Here is a 24,004-nt window from a genome sequence, read left to right as displayed (position 1 = left end):
TGACTGAGTGTCTTCACTTTCACTTTTCACTTTCATGCATTGGAGAAGGAAATGGGAACCCACTCCAGTGTTCTTGCCTGGTCATCTGGTTCACATATGGTAATGTACATGTCAATGCTGTTCTCTCAAATCATCCCACCCTCACCTCCTCCCACAGAGTCCAAAAGTCTGTTCTTTACATCTGCGTCTCTTTTGCTGTCTTGCATATAGGGTCATCATTACCATCTTTCTAAATACCATGTATATCTTTAATATGCTGTACTGGTGTTCTTCTTTCAGACTTACTTTACTTTGTCCAACATGTACAAACAGCTCATGCAGCTTAATACTAGAAAAATAAACAACCCAATCAAAAAATGGGCCAAACAATTAAACAGATATTCTCTAAAGAAGACATTCAGATGGTTAACAAAAAGATGAAAAGATGCTTTTCAACATGAAAAGATGCTCAACGTTACTCATTATCAGAGAAATGCAAATCAAAACCACAGTGAGGTACCATCTCATGCCGGTCAGAATGGCTGCTATCAAAAAGTCTACAAACAATAAATGCTGGAGAGGGTGTGAAGAAAAGGGAAGCCTCTTACACTGTTGGTGGGAATGCAAACTAGTACAGCCACTATGGAGAACAGTATGGAGATTCCTTAAAAAGCTGAAAATAGAACTGCCATATGACCCAGCAATCCCACTGCTGGGCATACATACTGAGAGAACCAGAATTGAAAGAGACCTGTGTACCCCAATGTTCATTGCAGCACTGTTTATAATAGCCAGGACATGGAAGCAACCTAGATGTCCATCAGCAGATGAATGAATAAGAAAGCTGTGGTACATATATGCAACAGAATATTACTCAGCTATAAAAAAGAACACATTTGAGTCAGTTCCATCAGTCTTTCTTATGCATAGATTCCCCTAGGAACTTTTTCTATAATAGAAAAATAGCATTACACCTATGTGTTTTCTACTCTCTGACTTACTCTGATAGACAGTAAACTTCATAAGAATAAATTTCTGCAATCCACTGCCAATTTGGATTTGCCAGATAAAAGCAGAGCCTGAATTTTTGTCACTTTCCAATGTTTCCTTGGTGCTTCTGTCATCTGTTCTTAACAACCAATAAAGTAGAAAGTCTAAGTTATAAGGTAAGGTCCTGTCCAACCAGGCCCAGGTCTGTGTTTGCAAATTCCCATCACCAACCTCAGCTCAACATTGTGTATTCTGATGAAGATATGAAGTAGGAATCCTGAGTGAATGCATTTTCCAACAGCTCTGTGAAACCTCTGGAACAAGGTTTCTCAGTCTTGGTGCCGTCAACATTAGGGACCACAATTCCTTATTGTGGGGACGAGGGGGTGCCTTGTCCATTGTGTTTAGAAGTGTTTCTGCCCAGTGGATGCCAGTCGCAAATTCCTCACTTCCCAGTTGTGACAATCAAAAATTTCTCCAGATAATGGCAAACATATCCCATGAAACGAAATAATTCCTGGTTGAGAACCACTGCTTTAACCTCTGCACAAACACTTTTCTCTTTACCACGACATCAAGAGAGGACCTCCATTTAAAATTTTTTTAATTTTTACTTATTTATGGCTATACACGGTCTTCACTGCTTCACATGGCCTTTCTCTAGTTGCCATGCAAGAACTTCTCATTGCAGTGGTTTCTCTTGTTGCAGAGCACAGGCTCTAGGCATATAGATTCGGTAGTTGTGACACACAGACTTTGTTGCCCCATGGCGTATGGAATCTTCCTGGACCGGGGATCAAACCCATGTCCTTTGCATCAGCAGGCAGATTCTCAACCACTCTAGCATCAGGGACGTCTGAAAGGGCCTCTTTAAAGAGAGGTAGTAGTCAAGAAACATTCTACAAGGAAGACATAGATAATAGCAAATGTCACAAAAGAGTATAGGTTGAATTATGTCTACTAAATAAATAAATTGAAGTCCTAACCCATGCCCCTGACACCTGTGAATATGACCTTGTTTGGAAATAGGGTCTTTGCAGGTGTAATCAAGTTAAGATGGATCATATGAAGTAGGCTGGGCCCTAGTACAATGGCTGGACTTCCCAGGTAGCTCAGTGGTAAGGAATCTGCCTGCCAAGCAGGAGACAAGGGTTCAATCCCTGGGTCAGGAAGATCCCCTGTAGAAGAAAATGGAAACCCACTCCAGTATTCTTGCCTGGGAAGCCCCATGGACAGAAGAGCCCTGGTGGGCTATGGGGTTGCAAAGAGTTGTACAGGACTTAGTGACTAAGCAGCAGCCCCAGTAGCTAACACAGTGACTGGGATCCACATGAGCAGGGGGAGACGGAGAGGTGCAGATACAGAGATGGAGACACACATAGAGAAGGGAATGCCAGGGAAAATGGGAGGCAGATGCCAGGGAGTGTCCGCAGCCACCAAGAGCTAGGAGAAAGGCAGGGAGGAGATTTCTACCTCAGATCCTTCAGACAAAGTGTAACTCTGCTATACCTTGATTTTTCAGACTTCTAGCTTTCAAAATGTGAGAAAATGCATGTCTGTTGTTCTGAGGCGCCCAGTGTGTGGCAACTTGTTACAACAGTCCTAGGAAACTAATGTGAATGGTAAACACAGCAAAAAATGTGAATGATAAACATGGATTGTAGTAACTTTCCTTTAAACAAGCTACAATCAAAGATAAGTTATTCTGTAATAAACTTTGTTTTGTAAGATCATAATACACTGTATGAATCATAGGTCAGAAAATCAAGCTGCAATTTAGTAAGCAGAAATAGGTACTCAGAATATAGCAACAGTAGAAATAACACCTCATGTTTAAGTATTTAAAAGTGTTTGTAAACTGCTAGATGCTTTAAAAGCAAAACCAAAATATCTCTGTTGCGTTTGTGCTTTCATTTTGTTTGTTACAAAAAATGTACTAGCTATTTATTTATAATTAATTTATTTTTCATTAGAAAATATTTTTATTATTTGGTTTCTGGGTCCCAGTCAAGTTCCTTTATGACAGAACAAATTCTTACATTATCTGAATTTTTATGATGAGTATGTATTACTTTTATAACCAGGAAATAAAATAACTTCTGATTCAAAAATAAGATTATTATATACTAGGTACATAGACTATTTCTATTTGTTTCTCCTTGTAAACAGCCCAAAATAAATGTTAGCCAATCAGTCACTTAATCTCTTTTAATGGTTAAAAATGTAGCAGGAATAAAAGAAGGGTGATATAAGAAAAACATTTTAAATGTTTTTATATTTTGTGTAGCATTGTATTTAAACTCATGAGCGTATAGAAGTGGGGGAAATATAAACAAGACTGGCTACAACAGAAAATATTGAGGTGAATGCTCAGTGAATGTGAAAAAGCTTCTTTTTAAGATTGTGAAAAAAGGTCACAGATATTTATGTTTCAGAGTCAAAGACATTTAGAATATTATATTCACAAAAACTGAACTTAGCTTATAGTTTTGGGTTTTCAAAGCCAGAAGAGAAGAGGAAGGTGACTCCGTTTTCAGAGGTTTGCCTACATTTAAAATGGGACCCTGCCAGGTTTTTATAGTCAGGTCTTTTTAGGGGTCATAGCCTGAGCCAGAGAGAAACGGGGCTGATTAAACCAGCCGAGAGCGCCGCTTGCTAGTTTAGTAATGTCTGGAATATATTTGTCATCTTTGCAGAATCAACAGTGTAGCACCTCCTCCTGAACTCCTACAGTGTTCGGTGGCATTTCACGGTATTGTTTTTCTTCTTACCACACTCACCATTCCTTCCCTCTTTCTCAGTAGAAACACCTACTCTTCCTACCCCTTAAAATGCCTCAGTTATCTGTGTACATCCCTCTGCTTTAAATTCCCATAGCCTGATTCAGGGTGTCACCCTCCTCACTCCATGCCCCCAGGGTAGCATGGTGAAGCATGATGGTGCCCGCAGATGGGGGTGGGAATGGACCAAACCTTGATCCATCTGCTAAGCATATCCCTCAGTGCAGCCCCTTGTGTCTACTGGAGGGTGGAATGCCTCTCTCTTCCCATAAAGAAAATATTCATTTCCCAAGGCATGTGCCTATGGGCTGAATCTACCTAGAAAGTGTACTTTTATTCTTTTCAAAAAATTAATTTCCCCAGAGTAATTGCATTTTTATAATTTACCCAAAGATGTCATATAAGAAGAGAATTTAAATGTTCTCACACACAAAAAGGATAAATATGTGAGGTAATGTATGTGTCATTTAGCTAGATGGGAGGAAGTTTTACAAAATGTATATGGAGTCATCGTGATGCACAGTTTAAATATCTGACAGTGTTATTTGTCAGTTAAGGACACCTTCCTCTCACCTTGGGCTTCCCCTGTGGCTCAGCTGGTAAAGAATCTGCCTGCAATGTGGGAGACCTGGGTTCGATCCCAGGGTTGGGAAGATCCCCTGGAAAAGGAAAAGGGAAAAAGGTATCACTCCACCAGTATCCTGACCTGGAGAACTCCATGGACTGTATAGTCCATGGGGTCACAAACAAAGAGTCCGACGTGACTGCATGATTTTCACTTTCAAATTCATTCCTCAATAAAGATGGAGAGAAAGAATTACTCTAAATATTTCAGACCTAAATGTTTCTAAATTGTTGGAAAGGAGAAGGAACTGCAGGGAGAAAGAAATGCAAGTAAATTCAGGAAGGCACTGCAATTCCTTAGGGGGCAAAGCAAAGTGTCATTTCCCAGACCCATAAGGGGGACACTACAGTTAATGCAGCCACGGATCGAGGAGCATGCAGTCCCTCCAACACTGCTGATTCGCTGTTGATAGTTCAGCAACTGCCAGAGCCAGAAGCAGGAAAAAAATTTCTTTTCTCTTTTTCTGACTTCCAATCAGCTGCCATTGACTCCCACTGGCAGAATTTAATCACAACTCAGTTAGCAAAGAAGTCCAAAAAATAATTTGGAAGCTTCCAATCCTTGACAGAGTGGAGGAGAAAATAAAAAGGCGTTTGTATGGCTGAGAGACAAGAGGAAACTAACCAACATAGCCAAGAACAGACTATAGCAGAAAAGGTGGGAAAACAATTCTAATTCATTTGCCCCATAAGCCACTATGCCACTTTGAGTAGCCTGACAGCTTCTTGGAATAGATTTAAGATTCGCGAATGCTACTGTGCTTGGAATTGCCCAAGATCTTTTAACAAGTACCCAAACCTGTTTTTTACTCCTTGGATATTCTGGTTTAATTGATGAGGGGTTCAAACTGAACATAAAGGTTTGTGAAACCTCCCAGGTGAATCTCATGTTCGATACATTGGAGGCCAGTGCCATGGCTGGGAGTGGCTGCCATGGTGACAGGTGGCAAGACACAATAGTGACAGTAATGTGTCCATGAAAAATTCACTTGGATAAGGAAATTGTGGTACATATATACAATGTAATATTATTCAGCTTAAAAAAGAACACATTTGAATCAATTCTAATGAGGTGGATGAAACTGGAGCTTATTATACATAGTGAAGTAAGTAAGAAGGAGAAATACCACTACAGTGTATCAATGCATATATATGGACTTTAGAAAGATGGCAACAACGATCCTATATGCAAGGCAACAAAAGAGACACAGATGTAAACAACAGACTTTTGGACTATGTGGGAGAAGGCCAGAGTGGGATGACTTGAGAGAATAGCATTGAAACATGTATATTCACTGCAGTTCAGTTCAGTCACTCAGTCGTGTCAGACTCTTTGCCACCCCATGAATCGCAGCACGCCAGGCCTCCCTGTCCATCACCAACTCTCGGAGTTTATTCAAACCCATGTCGAGTCAGTGATGCCATCCAACCATCTCATCCTCTGTCATCCCCTTCTCCTCCTGCCCCCAATCTCTCCTAGCATCAGGGTCTTTTCCAATGAGTCAATTCTTCGTATCAGGTGGCCAAAGTATTGGAGTTTCAGCTTCAGTATCAGTCCTTCCAATGAACACCCAGGACTAATCTCCTTTAGGGTGGACTGGTTGGATCTCCTTGCAGTCCGAGGGACTCTTGAGAGTCCAACACCACAATTCAAAAGCATCAATTCTTCAGCGCTCAGCTTTCTTTATAGTCCAACTCTCACATCCATACATGATCACTGAAAAAACCATAGCCTTGACTAGACGGACCTTTGTTGGCAAAGTAATGTCTCTGCTTTTTAATATGTTATCCAAGTTGGTCATAACTTTCTTCCAAGGAGTAAGCGTCTTTTCATTTAGTGGCTGCAATCACCATCTGCAGTGATTTTGGAGGCCAAAAAAAATAAAGTCTGACACTGTTTCCACTGTTTCCCCATCTATTTCCCATGAAGTGATGGGACCAGATGCCATGATCTTAGTTTTCTGAATGTTAAGCTTTAAGCCAACTTTTCCACTCTCTTTCACTTTCATCAAGAGTATGTTACCATATCTAAAGTAGATGACGAGTGCAAGTTCCATGCGTGAAGCAGGGCATTCAAAGCCAACCCAGAGGGATGGGGTGGGGAAGGAGGTGGGAAGGGGATTCAGGATGGGGGGACACATGTGCATCTGTGGGTGATTCATATCGATGTATGGCAAAAACTACCAAATATTTTAAAGAAATTATCCTCCAATTAAAATAAACTACTTAATTAAAAAAAATTCACTTGGGACTCAGAACACTTTGCAGGGGACTGTTGTCAAACATGAAGATGGCAAGAAAATTCAGCAGGGTCAAGAGACCTTGAAATATAGACAATACTGATATATGAAAATGAAATTCATTCAAACAGGTTACATGATTATTTACATCACCTTAGACCTCTTTATAGTACCAAACTTTCAAGATAGGATTGTGTATGTGTGTGTGTGTGTGTGTGTGTGTGTGTGTGTATAAATGTTAGTTTTATATATGTATGACATGATTAGCAGTACAGTAAGTGAATTAGCACAGCATCTTCAGGAAAATATCAATTGTGCCTCTGAAGGGCAGTATAAATGAAATAAAACACAAAGAAGCACTGCAGAGCAAGGGAGAATGAGCACTGAACTTTGAGACAGGCAGCGTATTAAAAGGCAGGGACATGTTTCGAGAGAACAGCATTGAAACATGTATATTATCTAGGGTGAAACACATCACCAGCTTAGGTTGGATGCATGAGACAAGTGCTCGGGCCTGGTGCACTGGGAAGACCCAGAAGGATAGGGTAGAGAGGTAGGTGGGAGGGGGGATCGGGATGGGGAACACTTGTAAATCCATGGCTGATTCATGTCAATGTATGGCAAAAACCACTACAATATTGTAAAGTAATTAGCCTCCAACTAATAAAAAAAAATGGAAAAAAAAATAAAAAGCAGGGACATTACTTTGCCAACAAAGGTCCATCTAGTCAAAGCTATGGTTTTTCCAGTAATCATGTATGGATGTGAGAGTTGGACTATAAAGGAAGCTGAGTACAGAAGAATTGATGCTTTTGAACTGTGGTGTTGGAGAAGATTCTTGAGAGTCCCTTGGACTGCAAGGAGATTGAAACAGTCCATCCTAAAGGAAATCAGTCCTTAACATTCATTGGAAGGACTGATGTTGAAGCTGAAATTTCAGTACTTTGGCCACCTCATGCAAAGAGCTGACTCATTTGAAAAGACCCTGATGCTGGGAAAGTTGAAAGCAGGAGGAAAGGGGATCAACAGAGGATGAGATAGTTGCATGGCAACACCGACTCAATGGACACGAGTGTGAGTAAACTCCAGGAGTTGGTGATGGCCAGGAAATCCTGGCGTGCTGCAGTCCATGGGGTCACAAAGTATTGGACATGACTGAGTGATTGAACTGAACTGAACTGAAAATACTGCGTTATGATCTATGATTTCCCTGATGTATAAGAACAAATCCAGCCCAGGTATTCTGACTTATTTTATCACTTCTATTATTTCTTTATCATATGATGCTTTGAGTAGCTTTTACGCCTTTTATTCTGCTAAAGTCCTTTCTATGAAGGACTTGTTCATTTATAGGTGAAGACTCTGAAGCACCCATATAATCTCTTCTGAACTGGTTAACCTAAAATTACAAAGCAAATACATAATCAGCTATAGGGATTCTCTCCCTACTGTGCATGTACAGTATCTTTTGGTGATGGAGAGTTGGAGCAGTGAATTAGGGTTTGCTTGCATTTTTGCACTTTGCAAAAAAGGTACAATTAAGTTAGAATTGCACATCGTTGGCAAAGGCATCCAGAAGTGGCTCTCTGTCAGGTAGTTCTGGGTAACTGGATTCTAATAAAATCAATAACTCCTTTCAGCGCTCTTCCCTGGAACAAATTGCTAAGTATGGTTCAGTCAAAAGCTGCTACACAAAGGATAATGGCAAATGAATTCCTAGTCTACTCTTTGGGAGGATTATACACTCAACAGGATATAGTAATATTATTTATCTATAAATATTAAAATATGTCTTATAATTTATGTTGAATTTCTTTAGTGAGTAAGAAAATAATAAAGGCATAGAGAAAATAAAACTTTCAGCAATATATTTACTTGTCCTATGTGATGGTTAATTTTATGTGTTAACTTGACTGGATAAATGGGTGCCCATGTTTAACATTATTTCTTTGTGTATCTGTGTGAGTTTAGCATTTGAATTATTTGTGGAATCAGTAAGTGTGGGTGGGCATCCCACAATCCCTTGAAGCCCTAAGATGAACAATAGGTGGAGGAAGGAGAAATTTGCCACTTTCTTCAGCCTTAGTGTGGAGCTGGGATATTTCATCAATTTTTTCCTACCTTCAGACTGGCATTTACACTATCAGCTCCCCTAGTTCTCAGGCCTTCAGATTCCTCAAAGTAAATTATACCACAGACTTTCTAGGTCTCCAGCTTGCAGACTTGCAGATGAAAGAATGTGGGACTTCTCAGCCTCCGTAATTATGTGAGTTAATTCTTCATAGGAAATCAATCTTTCTCTTTAGCTAGAACTCCTATTGATTCTGCTTCTATCGAGAACTCTAATAGACACTGAGATGGACTTTTTTTTCTTAAGATACACCATGCTTTTATCTCCAAAACTAAAAATAATACTGTGATCCTTAAATAACAGACTGGGACCCTGCAACATGCTGGATGTATCACTAACTTGTGCCACGCAAGCAAGCCACATGAATTCAAAGGATGTTTTAACTTTCAATGTTAGAATCAATCATTGCTGCTTCAGTCACAGAGTCATGTCCGACTCTTTGCAACCCCATGTACTGCAGCAAGGCAGCCTCCCCTGTCCTTCACTGTCTCCTGGAGCTTGCTCAAGTTCATGTTCATTGAGTTGATGATGCTATATAACCATCTCATCCTCTATCACCCCCTTCTCCTCCTGCTCTCAATCTTTCCCAGCATCAGGGTCTTTTCTAATGAGTCAGTTTTTCACAGTAGATGGCCAAAGAATTGGAGCTTCAGCTTCAGCTTTAGCATTAGTCCTTCCAGTGAATGTTCAGGGTTGATTTCCTTTTGGATTGACTGGTTTGATCTCTTTGTTGTCCAAGGGACTCTAAAGAGTCTTCTCCAACACCACAGTTCAAAAGCATCAGTTCTTCAGTGCTCAACCTTCTTTATGGTCCAGCTTTCATGTTCATACATGACAGTTGGAAAAACCACAACTTTGACTATACAGCCCTTTGTTGGCAAAGTGATGTCTGCTTTTTAATATGTTGTCTAGATTTGTTATAGCTTCCCTCCCAAGGAGCAAGCATCTTTTAATTTCATGGCTGCAATCACCATCTTCAGTGATTCTGGTGCCCAAGAAAACAAAGTCTGTCACTGTTTCCATTCTTTTACCCATCTATTTGCCATGAAGTGATGGGACCGGGTGCCATGATATTCATTTTTTGATTGTTGAGTTTTAAGCCATATTTTTCACTCTGCTCTTTCAGTGTCATCAAGAAGCTCTTTAGTTCTTCTTCACTTTCTGCCATTAGAGTGGCACCATCTGCCTATCTGAGGTTATTGATATTTCTCCTGGTGATCTTGATTCCAGTTTGTGCTTAATCTAACTGGGCATTCACTAAGAAATAGTTTTATCCTCATATTTCTTTAAATTTGGTTGAGCTTCTTTAACTTTGAGGTGCAAGAGCCTTCATCTGGGAAATTAGGTTTGTATTCACTGCCCATTTCTTCACTCAGCATGTTAAAAAGATGTAGACCCAGAGAATATGGTTTGAACAAATTTATGATATTTGCAGTTTCTTTCATCACCAAATTATGATTAAAAAATCTAATTTTGACTCACAACCAATGTCTGTGACTAAAACTCTGTGTGGATTGGTATTATGAATGAAAACTGTTGCCTGCTAAACAAAAGATGTTGCAGGCTCCAAGCCACTAAAGCCTCCCCTGTGGTGAGCCATGAGGGAACTCTGGAAGGGAAAGAATAGGATACTGATCCCAGACAGCTGAGGTGCGTATCCGAGGAAGGATTTCAGTAAGCCCAGACTCTTGCATCTTCTCATATAAAGCTATCTCATTAACTTGAGATATCTGGTTTTATTTAATTGACAGTAATCTTTTGATGATCCCACTATCTGGTCTGTGTTACAAAAATTCCTCCATCACCTCCCTTAACTCTTTGAAGCAGTCCCTCAAGTTTCTCTGAGAGGCTGTGCCCTAGGCTTAAGCCCTCAGTTTTGTCTGCAAAACAAAATATAATTCTCAAAATTTAGGTTGTGTAATTTTTTTTCATAGTCAATATCTTCTCTTCACACAGAAATACCCTTTCTTGGAAGACGTATTGATAACTTTTCTTCACTACTGGCATTAATGCCTCCTTCTGTAGCTAAGTCATGACACACAGAATACATGTTATATAAATGAAGTATCTCTTTCCAAGCAGGTGGGGTTTTCAGTAGCATATCAAACAAATACTAACCAGGACCATCTCCTTGATATAGGTACCACATATATTCTAAGAGCATAGTCATATTCTATGCCTCAAGGGTTTTGTGCATTTGTAAAGAAAACTATCTGATGGAGTGATACTGTAATGTTAATTGTTCTTCTGTGATGTACGTCAGTTCCGTTACGTGATAACCAACAACATAATGTCATGAGAGAATTTTTACAACAACTTATTCAGTTTTCTCTTTGAACAGAATGTTAGTTCTTAATATTCTACCTGATTTTGCAAATATTTTGTTATACTGTGATTTATACTTAAGTCTCAGGACTACAATTTTAAATGATAGAACTATAGTTTTAGTTTCTTCTCTGTTTTTATCTTTAAAATTAATTACTTTTTTTAACTGGATTATATTTTTCTAATTCAGGAAAAATAAACCTCTAGGTTGTCCCTTTTTCTTTTTTGCTTTTAATTGTGGCAACTTCACTGGCTCTATGTCAATGTTATTCAACTGACTTTCCACTCTAATAATATACAATGTTCATCAGATATTTACTGTCAGATATTTTATTGTAATTTTATTATATACATGCTTATATAAATATTCACATTTGTACATTTGTCACTATAATAACAAATTTAATTTTTCATGCCAGACTCATGCTTGACGTAATTTGAGACATTTTCTGAGTTGTATAATTCAGATTACACCTTCATGACTCATTTTATGTTTTACTGAAGTATTTCTGAAGCACTAATATGTTTTTGTTGGTTGTGGATATAAGGCAGCAAAAAATAAGAGCAAAAAGTACAATCTAATATATGTAAAAGTTAACATGAAAAGGATATCATATTTTAGGGAAGAAAAGTTGTCAACCAACATTGTCATTCTAAAAATGGACAACCTTAAATAATATCAGAATTATAAGGAATGAATTTCTAAAGAATTATAATTAAGCTTACATTTTATATTTGTATAATGAACATAGACATAATTTGATTTGTTTTTCCTTCTTTACTGCTTTATACCAACTGATAGATCCATCTTAGAAAATATAGCTAGCAAAATACTTAAACCAGTATACTTCTACATTATCTCATGGATAGTACTCAAAGTGAATGGTTAACATTTTAAAGTCTTGTTTTATGATCCTGGATTAATCACTTAGTATCTAATTAACTGTTATCTTGATAAGATTTAATTTCTTAGAACTTCAGTTTTCTCATCTATAAAATGAGACTAAAAATGCATATGTTAATTTTTGTTACAAAAAATGTAAACATCTAGCACAAAAACAATGCAATTGTATGCTATGTGTTAATTTTATTGCTAGCCTCAATGGTTTATTGTTATTGTTTATTATTTATAGGTTGTCCACAAAGGAGAAATGAATTTTACTCATGAAACATTCTAAGGTATTTTATGTGGAATTGTGTGTGAGTGTTTTCAAAAAATTACCACTATATGCTTTGAAGGCTCATACCAGGAGAGAGTGCAAATAAAGTTAAGAATGGAGTAAAGACAGTGATTTATTTGTTGGGTTGTTTTCATCCTGGCCTCAGTAAGAGATAATTGTCTATTGATTAGTGAATATTCAGAGCTGAGTGTTTGGTAGCTTTGCACTTGCTGAGCACTGTGTAGAAGAAATAAAGCAGCCTATGATGAAAATTAATAGATTGTAACTGTCTGCAGGCTTCATATCTTCTAAAATGACTCTTGAGAGAAATAACTCCCTAACTCCCTAATCCTACTAAAGTTCTTCCTCGATTGTTAGATACTTGCTTGTATTTTGGTTGCTCAGATCTAGCCAGTTTTGTTTCACATGCTTTTCATCAAGGAAATATATAACATTCCAGGGCATGCTAATTATTTTTTTAAGGAAAGGAGATGATTTCCCCTCCTGAATTCTAGAAAAGATAACTTTTCACAATACTAAATTCAGTTTAGTATTTCATAGCTCTTTGATTCAAGGTTATTAGCATGTGCTAGAGAATTATATTGGACAGACTTTTTCAGGTATGCTAGAAATATTGGAGATCATGTTTATGTATATATTTATATATCTTTTCAATTTCCAAGTCCTTGAAGCACTCTGTTTTATGTTCTTTCTTTATTAAAAACATCTGGGTTAAAGTGGGAAAACAACATAGAATACATACCAATAAATAAACTTCACAATAAAATATGGAGAGAGCATCAGTTAAGAGACTTCATTCTCATTATTTTATCATCAATATACTTTTTGTTGCATTTTGTATAATATAAATGTATTTACACATGTTTTAAATTAATATTTAAAATGTATTATATACAACTTAAACTAATATTAACACTATTATTTACTAAAGATCCACACTGCATAACTTTTTCCATCAACTTTCTTCATGTTTTAACAGTGATACAATGTCTTGTCCGATAATTCCTTAACAGCAAGGAACAAAAACCCACTCAAGGTATCTTAAGCATGGAGGGCCTTCTACATTAAAGAACTATGAGCAACTATTAGACTTAACTCTATAATCAGACTTACCATACATGAAAAATCAACAAGTTAATATATAAACCGTCTAGCTACTTTCTTGCAAATGCCTGGTCTCCTGTATCACTTCTGTCGTCTGTACCAACAGTGATACTGCAAGCCTCATCAGGGCACATGGAACAGAATGGCCACCATACCCCCAAAGCCCATATCTCCAAGAACTGCCTTTCATAATCCCCACATTCTGATTCTTAGTTTCTTTGTCTGTAATTTAAATTTTCACAAAGAGGATTTTATTGGACCCATCCCTTTTCTAAAAAGTTAAACACATGTAATCACATTGTACAAACACAGCTGTAGGACTCTCTTCAGCTGAGGTCAATCCTGGGTTATCAGAAAGGAAAATGAATCAGATGGAAAAGGTAAAAGTGAATTTATCCTTAAGGACAAAGCAGATAATTTTTATTATGGGATACTTTTGTGAAATTAGAAAAAGCAGTTATTCATCTTGTAAACACTGTCTAGAATGTTTTATTTCACTTTGTTACTTTGCATATGATTTCAAATGTTAGAGGTTCCTTTGAGTTAACAAGGAGAAAGTTATTTCTAAGGGAAGACTCAAGCTTACAAACACATTTAAATTAGTTATGGAAATAATTGAAATGCGGGAGGGCGGGGGTAAGGTGGGAATACACAGAATCAAGATAACAGAAGTGGAATGAAATCTACTTTTGAAGAATTGAGCCCCATGGAGAAATCCAGGCCTAGGTGGTTATCTGTCTATAATCATGATATATCTGTATATCTATTATAAACACTAATGCCACTAATTACCACAGCATTTATTCTAGTGTTCTCACTAGAATAAACTTTTTCTGTGACTGTGAGAAAGTTGGCTTTCATTATCTACAATATATTTTTGTGTTTACTCAGTCCTACAATACAAATAGTTTCACAATTTGCTAAATCATATTTTTGTAAAAATCATATGTATTAAATATTTCTTAGACAGTTTTTCTTCAGCATGGGAGAAGCATATGTGATAATATTTTGTACTACTTTTGCAACTTTGTGTATGTCTGAGATTAGGTCAAAATGTAAAGGTAAAAAAAATTTAAAATTTAAAATCTGACAATCATTTTTCAAAAATGATGCTTAGTTTCATATTTTGTTTGGGAAGCCTTATGCTCACACCCTATTCCCATTCAAGCTTATAAAATGTTGTCTGATACTTAATTCTAGGTGTTTTCACACTTTGATTTTTATGTCTACAGCTTTAATTTATGTGCAGTTTTTATTTATGTATTATATAAGGTAAAGAATTGACTATGTTTTCCTTTGATGTGTAGACAGTCATTGTCCCCAACCATTTCTATAAAAGTCCATTATTTCCTGTCAAAAAAAACCCCACAAAAAGCCTTTGTGACATGCCAAATCACTATAGTACATACATGCATGTGTCTGTTTCTTGCCCTTCTATTTTCTTCCTGATTCAGTTGCCTATTGAAATATTGGTATCACTATGTTTAACCATCTTTTATCTACATCTGATGAGACAAGTCTGGTTCTCTGGACAGACTCTGAGATGGAGATCAGTATGTAGGAAGTTTATTAGTGAGTGCTCTGGTGATTAGCATCTGTGGGGAGGAGACTGGTGCAGGAATGGACTGAGGGAGAAAGTGTGCTTGAAATGTCACATTAAGCCACTGTTGACCCCATAGGGGGCTCTGAAGAAAGGACAGTCCCCCAGAAATGTCTGGAGTTAAAATGGGAGGGACGAATGATTATAGTCCTGCATCAGCTAGTAATTGGATGCTGGCTACCTGTTCGAAGGAACACAAATCCTGGGCGAAGTGATTTCTTTGGCCAAGAGACATTCCTAGAGAGGACAGGCTTCTGGGGGCTGGCAGAACTTGTAGCAGCAGGAGGAATGTGTCCACAGAGTAGATCTGGGTGGAGAGGCACAGTGTCCACTGCACTACACATTATAGTTTTACACAGAATATTTTCATTATTTAGTTACACTGTGTCTTCCACATGAATTTGGAATCTGACCAATTGAGTTCCTTTTTAATTTTTGTTTGAAATACATTTGGAACTCGATTAAATTCAAGATTAACTGGTTCTGTAACTTTAATTGACCCAAGAATATGAAAATACAGGCATTTTCTTCCACTCTTGAAGATCACATTTTTTTCATTTATTTTTATTAGTTGGAGGCTAATTACTTTACAATATTGTAGTGGTTTTTGTCATACATTGACATGAATCAGCCATGGATTTACCTGTGTTCCCCATCCCGATCCCCCCTCTCACCACCTCCCTCTCCACCCGATCCCTCTGGGTCTTCCCAGTGCACCAGGCCCGAGCACTTGTCTCATGCATCCAACCTGGGCTGCTGATCTGTTTCACCCTAGATAATATACATGTTTCGATGCTGTTCTCTTGAAACATCCCACCCTCGCCTTCTCCCACAGAGTCCAAAAGTCTGTTCTGTACATCTGTGTCTCTTTTTCTGTTTTGCATATAGGGTTATCATTACCATCTTTCTAAATTCCATATATATGTGTTAGTATACTGTAATGGTCTTTATCTTTCTGGCTTACTTCACTCTGTATAATGGGCTCCAGTTTCATCCATCTCATTAGAACTGATTCAAATGAATTCTTTTTAATGGCTGAGTAATATTCCATGGTGTATATGTACCACAGCTTCCTCATCCATTCGTCTGCTGATGGGCATCTAGGTTGCTTCCATGTCCTGGCTATTATAAACAGTGCTGCGATGAACATTGGGGTACATAGGTCTCTTTCAGATCTGGTTTCCTCAGTGTGTATGCCCAGAAGTGGGATTGCTGGGTCATATGGCAGTTCTATTTCCAGTTTTTTAAGAAATCTCCACACGGTTCTCCATAGCGGCTGTACTAGTTTGCATTCCCACCAACAGTGTAAGAGGGTTCCCTTTTCTGCACACCCTCTCCAGCATTTATTGCTTGTAGACTTTCGGATAGCAGCCATCCTGACTGGCATGTAATGGTACCTCATTGTGGTTTTGATTTGCATTTCTCTGATAATGAGTGATGTTGAGCATCTTTTCATGTGTTTGTTAGCCATCTGTATGTCTTCTTTGGAGAAATATCTGTTTAGTTCTTTGGCCCATTTTTTTGTTGGGTCATTTATTTTTCTGGAATTGAGCTGCAGGAGTTGCTTGTATATTTTTGAGATTAATCCTTTGTCTGTTGCTTCATTTGCTATTATTTTCTCCCAATCTGAGGGCTGTCTTTTCACTTTGCTTATAGTTTCCTTTGTTGTGCAAAAGCTTTTAAGTTTCATTAGGTCCCATTTGTTTATTTTTGCTTTTATTTCCAATATGCTGGGAGATGGGTCATAGAGGATCCTGCTGTGATTTATGTCGGAGATTGTTTTGCCTATGGTCTCCTCTAGGAGTTTTATAGTTTCTGGTCTTACATTTAGAGAAGATCACATATATTTTTCAAAAATATGTTTCAGTAACTAATTATCTTGTAAAACATTGCAGGCCCTTTTCTCTGAAGACTCAATAATAATTTGTCGTGCATGGTGAGTCCCTTCTAGGTCTCCATCTATGGTACCTCACAATATCTCTTTGTGTGGTGTAAGGAGCAGGATTTTGAGGAAAGGGACAACACACAGGTCCAGGCTCAACAAGGAGAGAAGCAAGGAAAGGCACAGGGTTCCCATTCTCCCACTACCTGCAGAAGAATGTCCTGAGACCTGGGTACTGCTGACGCACAGCGTGGCCCTGCGCTCCTGTTAAAGGTCTCTTTCCCCTGTGTATCTCTTTCGTTATGGTGCAAGCAGAAGGACAGTGTTTTCAGGGAAATAAAATATTTTTTGATGTGGAGTAGTCTGGAGTCAGGATTCCAGCTGTTTAGGAGAGTTGTCTAGGAAACCAGCTGCCTAGCACAGGGTGGCCTTGAGCCCATTATGGGAAGTCAAGGTTGGTGCAAGCCAAGCTTGGTGGAAGAAGCCAATTTGTCTGGGGAACATACAATAACATCTGGGGTTACTTTTTTCAGAATGGGGGACACATTTGCACCTGTGGCTGATTCATGTCAATGTATGGCAAAAGCCACCACAATATTATAATTATCCTGCAATTAAAATAAATTAATGTTTTAAGAAAAGAAAAAAAAATAGTTTTAAGCTTGCTGCTTTTATTTTTATTATTTAAATTTTATTTATTTATTGTTTAATTTTCACTGAGCTGAGTCTTCATTGCTGTGTGGTCTTTCTCTCTAGTTGCAGAGAGCAGCGTCTACTCTAGTTGCAGTGTACTTGCTTCTCATTGCAGTGGCTTCGCTTGTTGCAGAGCTCAGGCTCTAGAGCACACAGTCTTCAGTAGCTGCGGCACATTGCTCAGTAGTTGTGCATCCCAGGCTATGAAGCACAGGCTCAGTAGTTGGGGATCACAGGCTTAGTTGCTCTGCAGATGTAGCATTTTCCCAGTTCAGGGATCGAACCTGTGTCTCCTGCATCAGCAGGTAGATTCTTCACCACTGAGCCACCAGGGAAGCCCTAGGGTCATTTTTATTTTTATTTATTTTTGGTTGCTCAGCACAGATTACAGGATCTTAGTTCCCTGACCAGGGATCAAACCTGTGCCCTCTGCAGTGGAAGCATGAAGTACTAACTCCTAGTTTGCCAGTGAAGTCCAAGGGTGACATTTAGACAATTCTGTTCATTGTACCACATATTTCTTCTAAAAGATAACTTTTCTTCTCTTTTTACTCATTCCTACTGAAATGATTATTTGATTTCCTGGATTCATTTTCCATGTTTCTTAACTGCATTCTCATAATTTTATTCATAATTTTCATCTCTTTAATTTTGAGACATGCCTCTGGGCTTCCTGGTGGCTCAGAGGTTAGGGTGTCTGCCTCCAATTTGGGAGACCTGGGTTTGATCCCTGGGTCAGGAAGATCCCCTGGAGAAGGAAATGGCAACCCACTCCAGTATTCTTGCCTGGAAAATCCCATGGACGGAGGAGCCTGGTAGGCCACAATCCACGGGGTCGCAGAGTTGGACACGACTGAGCGACTTCACTTCACTTCTGTATATACTCTTTAAGAAATGTCACTGTGCAGCTTTTCTTATTTTGGTCTATTGACACTGGAGTTAAGGTGAGTTTTTTCTTTGTTTCATTTTAATTCTCAAGAACTCAGTTTACTTAGTTACTTCAGTTTTATTGTCAGTCAGTTCAGTCGCTCAGTCGTGCCCGACTCTTTGCGACCCCATGAACCACAGCACGCCAGGCCTCCCTGTCCATCACCAACTCCCAAAGTTTACCCAAACTCATGTCCATTGAGTTGGTGATGCCATCCAACCATCTCATCCTCTGCCGTCCCCTTCTCCTCCTGCCCTCAATCTTTCCCAGCATCAGGGTCTTTTCAAAATGAGTCAGCTCTTTGCATCAGGTGGCCAAAATATTGGAGTTTCAGTTTTGACATCAGTGCTTCCAGTGAACACCCAGGACTGATCTCCTTTAGGATGGACTGGTTGGATCTCCTTGCAGCCTAAGAGACTCTCAAGAGTCTTCTCCAACACCACAGTTCAAAAGCATCAATTCTTCAGTGCTCAACTTTCTTTTGTCCAACTGTCACATCCATACATGACTACTAGAAAAACCATAGCCTTGACTACACAGACCTTTGTTGGCAAAGTAATGTCTCTGCTTTTTAATATGCTATCTAGATTGGTCATAACTTTCCTTTCAAGGACTAAGCGTCTTTCAATTTCATGGCTGCAGTCACCATCTACAGTGATTTTGGAGCCCCCCAAAATAAAGTCAGCCACTGTAGCCCATTCTTGTTTTAAAGATATGCAGTCCTTTAGAATCTTTGACATGATTAACCATCCTGTATTGGATGTTATCTGCTATTTCCTTGACTGCTTTAGTCTTTCCTGGAACTATATGTATTCAGTCTGTTGTTTCTCTTTCTTACCTATGTTTTCTCTCAGTTTTTTGAAATTTTAGTATGTTCCCAATTATAACTAACAGCCCAGATGTAGCAAAATGTTACATTCAGGTGTTTTAAAATCACAGGTTAATATGCTTTTTATCCCACAGTGAATTCTGACCCTGATTGTGAAGGTAAGAGAAAAGGTAGAAGGGAGGATGAAAATGGAGAGAAAGTTTGTGTGTGATTGGGTTTTCTTTAGAAGGAGAAGGGAATTTATAGGCACAACCATTTTTGGGGGGGAGTTGGGTTTTATTTATTTATTCATTTTCACTCACTATAGTATCTCCTTCTTGGCTCAATTTCCGTGTAGTGTCTCCTAGGGGAGAACTTCCATTTTACTTGGCGAGCTATTTACTTAGTTTTATCTTCTAGGAAAATTCCTTTTTGGGAGACTACTCCAACTGTTCTACAGATCTTGAATTAATTGGCTATTCGACAGGGCTGGTCCTACTCCCAATTCCAGCTGCTTGGGACTAGAAAATTTTGGAAGTTCTGATGAGTAAACTCACTTACTTGGTCATCCTTTTATTTTTAATCTGTCATAAATTGCAGGTGAATAAGCTTGGGTTTCAAAAACTCTCTCTTCTATGCTGTCAGGATAATCCTTGATGTTCTGATACTTTAATCATATACCCTTCTGGGTTTTGCAGCGGTACAATGGATTTAGTGGTACAAAGTTGTTTTTAGAGTTTCCTCACATTTGAATGAGATTTCAGGAAGGAGAAGAGGTAGTCATGGATGGTTAGTCAATCATCTTGCATAAGACTCCTGATAGGAATTTGGAAAATGGAAACCAACCATTTAAAATTCTACTGATTGATAGAACAAATATTTTCTCTCAGTAAATTGTGTGTATTTTTTCCCAAAAGTTAAATAATAAGCTAAATTTTACTTAAGAGCAGATGGAATATTTGTGATAGAAACAAAACCCCAGAAGAGGCATGAACTAATTGGTTCCAGCATTTAGGGGAGGGAATTCTGCCTAAAGAATTGTAAAACATTAATTCTCTGGAAATTGAAAGGATAGCTTTAGAGACATTTAGCTTTAGTGAAGACAAATGCATAATAAAGCTCACGTAGGTTGTTTTTACTTTCATTTTCTCAATTCAATGATTAATTAAGAGCTTGGAGGAGAAAAATGAAAAGGTTGGGAACAGAAAAGATCTGAAATAAGTTTTTGGAGGAATTTTTAGCTAAATAAGAGTAGAATTATGAGAATGGTAAGGCATTTATAATGTATAGTGTGGTGCAGTGAGAGAGAGAGAGAAACACTGAATATGAAAATATCACAGCAAGTGCTCAAAAAGTTGAGGGAGGTAGGAAATCCATAGTGTAAGAAAGAGCACCCTATAGACAACCATGCAACATAAGCATGGTGTCTAATCTGGCAGTAAGAGGACTAATGAGGTGATTACAGGGAACTGGGGAAATAAGGTAAGCTGGTTACCATTAATTTAAAATAAATTTAGTTAGCTAATACATTAACTTGATTGATTTAAGACAGATTAGTTTAAAACAGACAAACAGTTCCCTCATCTTCTCAGCCATTTATAATAGTAAAAAAATAAGAGTATTTCCTATGCTCTGAGGATCACACTTTTATCATCTTTTTTGCCTGAACTTTTTTCTCCTGTATTGTTCCAACTACCAAGAGGCCATTTAGTGTTGTAAAAAGCTCAACCATGGTCAAAGTCAGGTATATATCATTCTGACTCCTTATTCTCTAGTGATTTGTGGCTCTTTTTTTGCTGTTACTATGGTTTATATGCTTCCATTTCAGGGTCTTTCACTTTCATCTTCATTGCCAGCAAAGAAAACCGCAAATAGCCATCTATCCCTTCCTTTTCCTATATTTCATGTCTTAGTTCTCTCTCTCCTTTGTAGAGATGAAAATCCTTATTTTTCAGAAAACGTCAATGATTTTTTAGTGCTTGAATGTTCAAATATGAACCTCTCAGTTGGGTACTTAAGAATTTGCTCTATTTTTTATCTCACCACCTTTCCTGTCTACTTCCTCAGCCTATACTCCAAACTTATCCAACTTTCCCATGTTTCTTTCACATGAAATTCCTGTTCCAGGCAGGATGGTTTCTTCCTTGTCACAGCTGTTCCCTGATACCCTCCATCTGCATTTTGGTCATAAGACACTCCCTCCATATAACCAGATAAAGTCCATCACTCAAAGCACTTTTTTTGGGGGGAGTTTACATATAGTTTTCTTTCTTTTTTTAAAAATTTTAATTGGAGGCAAATTAATTTACAATATTGTAGTGGTTTTTCAAAGCACATTTTATCTCATTAGTGACAATTTTTTTCTCTGGCCTGTGTGGATTGCTTACTTCTCTGAATTTTGAAAACCCTTATATGACTACCAGTAATTTTGTTTTCTGAATGATATAAGTGTGTGTGACCTTAGTTTAAGTGAAAGTGAAGTCACTCAGTCGTGTCTGACTCTTTGTGACCCCATGGACTGTAGCCCACCAGGCTCCTCAGTCCATGGGATTTTCCAGGCGAGAATACTGGAGTGGGTTGCCATTTCCTTCTCCAGGAGATCTTCCTGACCCAGGGATTGAACCTGGGTCATCCGCATTGTAGGCAGACGCTTTACCATCTAAGCCACCACCTGATCAGATGACATTAGTTTAACTTTAATAAAAACAATTCTTTGAAGTGCTTTTGTTCCATTAGGGGAGGAAGTTCTTGACAAAAGTTTTTTGACTTTACTTCATCCTGTCATTCATTGATGTACAACGCAAAGAAAACTGAAACTTTTCTAAAGACCAAAGTGAGTCAAACAATTTTTCCCTCATTCTCAGGTAAAGAAAAGAATAACAAAATTAAGACATTTTATTTTTAAAATAATTGAAGTACACTTGCAAGCTTTTTCTGGCCGCATGGACTGTAGCCTGCCAGATTCCTTTTTCCATTGAGTTTTCCAGGCAAGGATACTGGAGCAGGTTGCTATTTCCTACTCCAGGTGATCTTTTCCACCCAGGAATCAAACCTAGGTCTCTTGTGTCTTCTGCATTGGCAGGAGGATTCTTTACTGCTGGGCCATCTGAGAGCCAACCTCTGTGTTTGGGTTATATTACTGGAGGAATCAGTATGATAAAATCTTGCTTATTGTTGAAGTTAGAGGAGTAATATATTTTCATTCCTTTCAGCCTAAAATTTCTGCATGTGATTTTGATGTGATGGGCCAGCTGGACTAATTAATTCAAAATAAGAAAAAAATATTTAAGAAAGAATCATTTATACTGTTTTAAAAAATAGTACAGTATAAGAAAAACTGTACAATATTCAAGGCTGTATGGAACTCAATTAATCTGTAAGCCATTAAGCAAATGAAATCTCACAATTTTCCTTGCTTCTCTGAGATATCAATACATTATAGCAGTCTGGCAAAGCTCTCAGCCTTTACAAAGAACAGAGTTCGAGTGCACACACACTTATTCTCAGGAATCCCAGCCCTCTGCCTGACTCTCCTCAGTTGCAGAAAGAAAATGATGCTCAGTAGTGAAAGAGGAAAAGAGAGAGAGACAGAGACAGATAGAAAGATAGAAATTGTGTTCTCTTCTTTTTCAGAGTGGGCTATGGATCTGTCTGTCCCCTACAAAATTTACCATGGAGGTCATTTGCTCTGTATAAAAATAAAGAATGGCACCCCTAAAAAAGACCTTCCACAGAGTGTAAAAGGGCAGGGCAGGTTGAAGGAAGAGGTCTTAAAGGTAAGTGATCCATCCCCTCAACCTTCACTCCCTTTGCGTTTTGTAGAGATGTTGTAAAGGCTGATGGGAATCCCAGGAAACGTGTTCCATAGTCTGGATGCCATCATTCCATGAACAGTGACATACACTTGATCCTCAACTTCCTTTTTTCTTTTTAAAATCTTTTTAAGGGCAAATACTTTGTAAAATATGAAGAAGGAAAACTCCTTGATCCTACAGACTGGAAAACTAACTCAAAGAACACATTGAGGAGGATCTGAAGGTATTAAATTACATATTTTACTCGGTTACCACCTTTCTTTATATTGCCTGTTTTATTTCCACTATTACCGAATTTGCAGAGAATTAACAGTGACAAAGGTGAAACTGAAGAGAGACAAAAAGAATTCCAGTCTCCAAAGGAGGGGAGACAATTGGGTATGGGCATCTGAAACAGCATGTCCATAAATAAAGGAGGTTATTTTTATAGTGTTTATTTAGGGTACCTAATACTTTGTGTAGGATAGTTCATAAGATTTATTATTAGCAATGGGAAAAAACAGATTTCCAAATTTAGAGATCACTCAGCATTCATGAACTTGGAAACTCCAGGCAAACTTGAAATCTCTTGTTGGCATCTGAGTTGATTTATCCTTGGCGAGAGACGGCGTGTTTCTTTTGTTTTTCAGTAGAGTAAAAATTTTTGCCTCAAATAAGAGCTAGATCAGTGCTTTTTCAAGTTGTATAAGCAAACGTACATATACATATATATTGTAATATTTGTTATATAATATACATCACAACATAAAAGTTGTATACATGTATGTATTTTCAGTAGAAGCTATCTATATATAAGCATCGTAATAGGTAGTAAAACAGATAGTAAAAATTAAGAAGTACAGATAGTACAAACCATAAACAATAATAAAAATAAACAGCGTTAATGACTTAGTGTATGCTTTCTGGTTCTTTTCTCATTTTCCC

General features: G+C 38.0%; 1 long non-coding RNA gene across 1 annotated transcript; it reads left to right on the top strand.

The window, feature by feature from the left end:
• Positions 1-12,195: 12,195 nt before the first annotated feature.
• On the top strand, positions 12,196-23,297 carry LOC110132205 (uncharacterized). The gene is made up of 3 exons (XR_002312395.2): positions 12,196-12,248; positions 22,899-23,041; positions 23,212-23,297. It is a non-coding gene; the product is annotated as an uncharacterized lncRNA (long non-coding RNA).
• Positions 23,298-24,004: the final 707 nt, after the last annotated feature.

Source organism: Odocoileus virginianus, chromosome 1 (genome assembly GCF_023699985.2).
Source record: "Odocoileus virginianus isolate 20LAN1187 ecotype Illinois chromosome 1, Ovbor_1.2, whole genome shotgun sequence".
Taxonomy (NCBI): domain Eukaryota; kingdom Metazoa; phylum Chordata; class Mammalia; order Artiodactyla; family Cervidae; genus Odocoileus; species Odocoileus virginianus.
The sequence above is the reverse complement of the archived record's forward strand: the minus strand, read 5'-3'. Positions and strand labels throughout refer to the sequence as shown.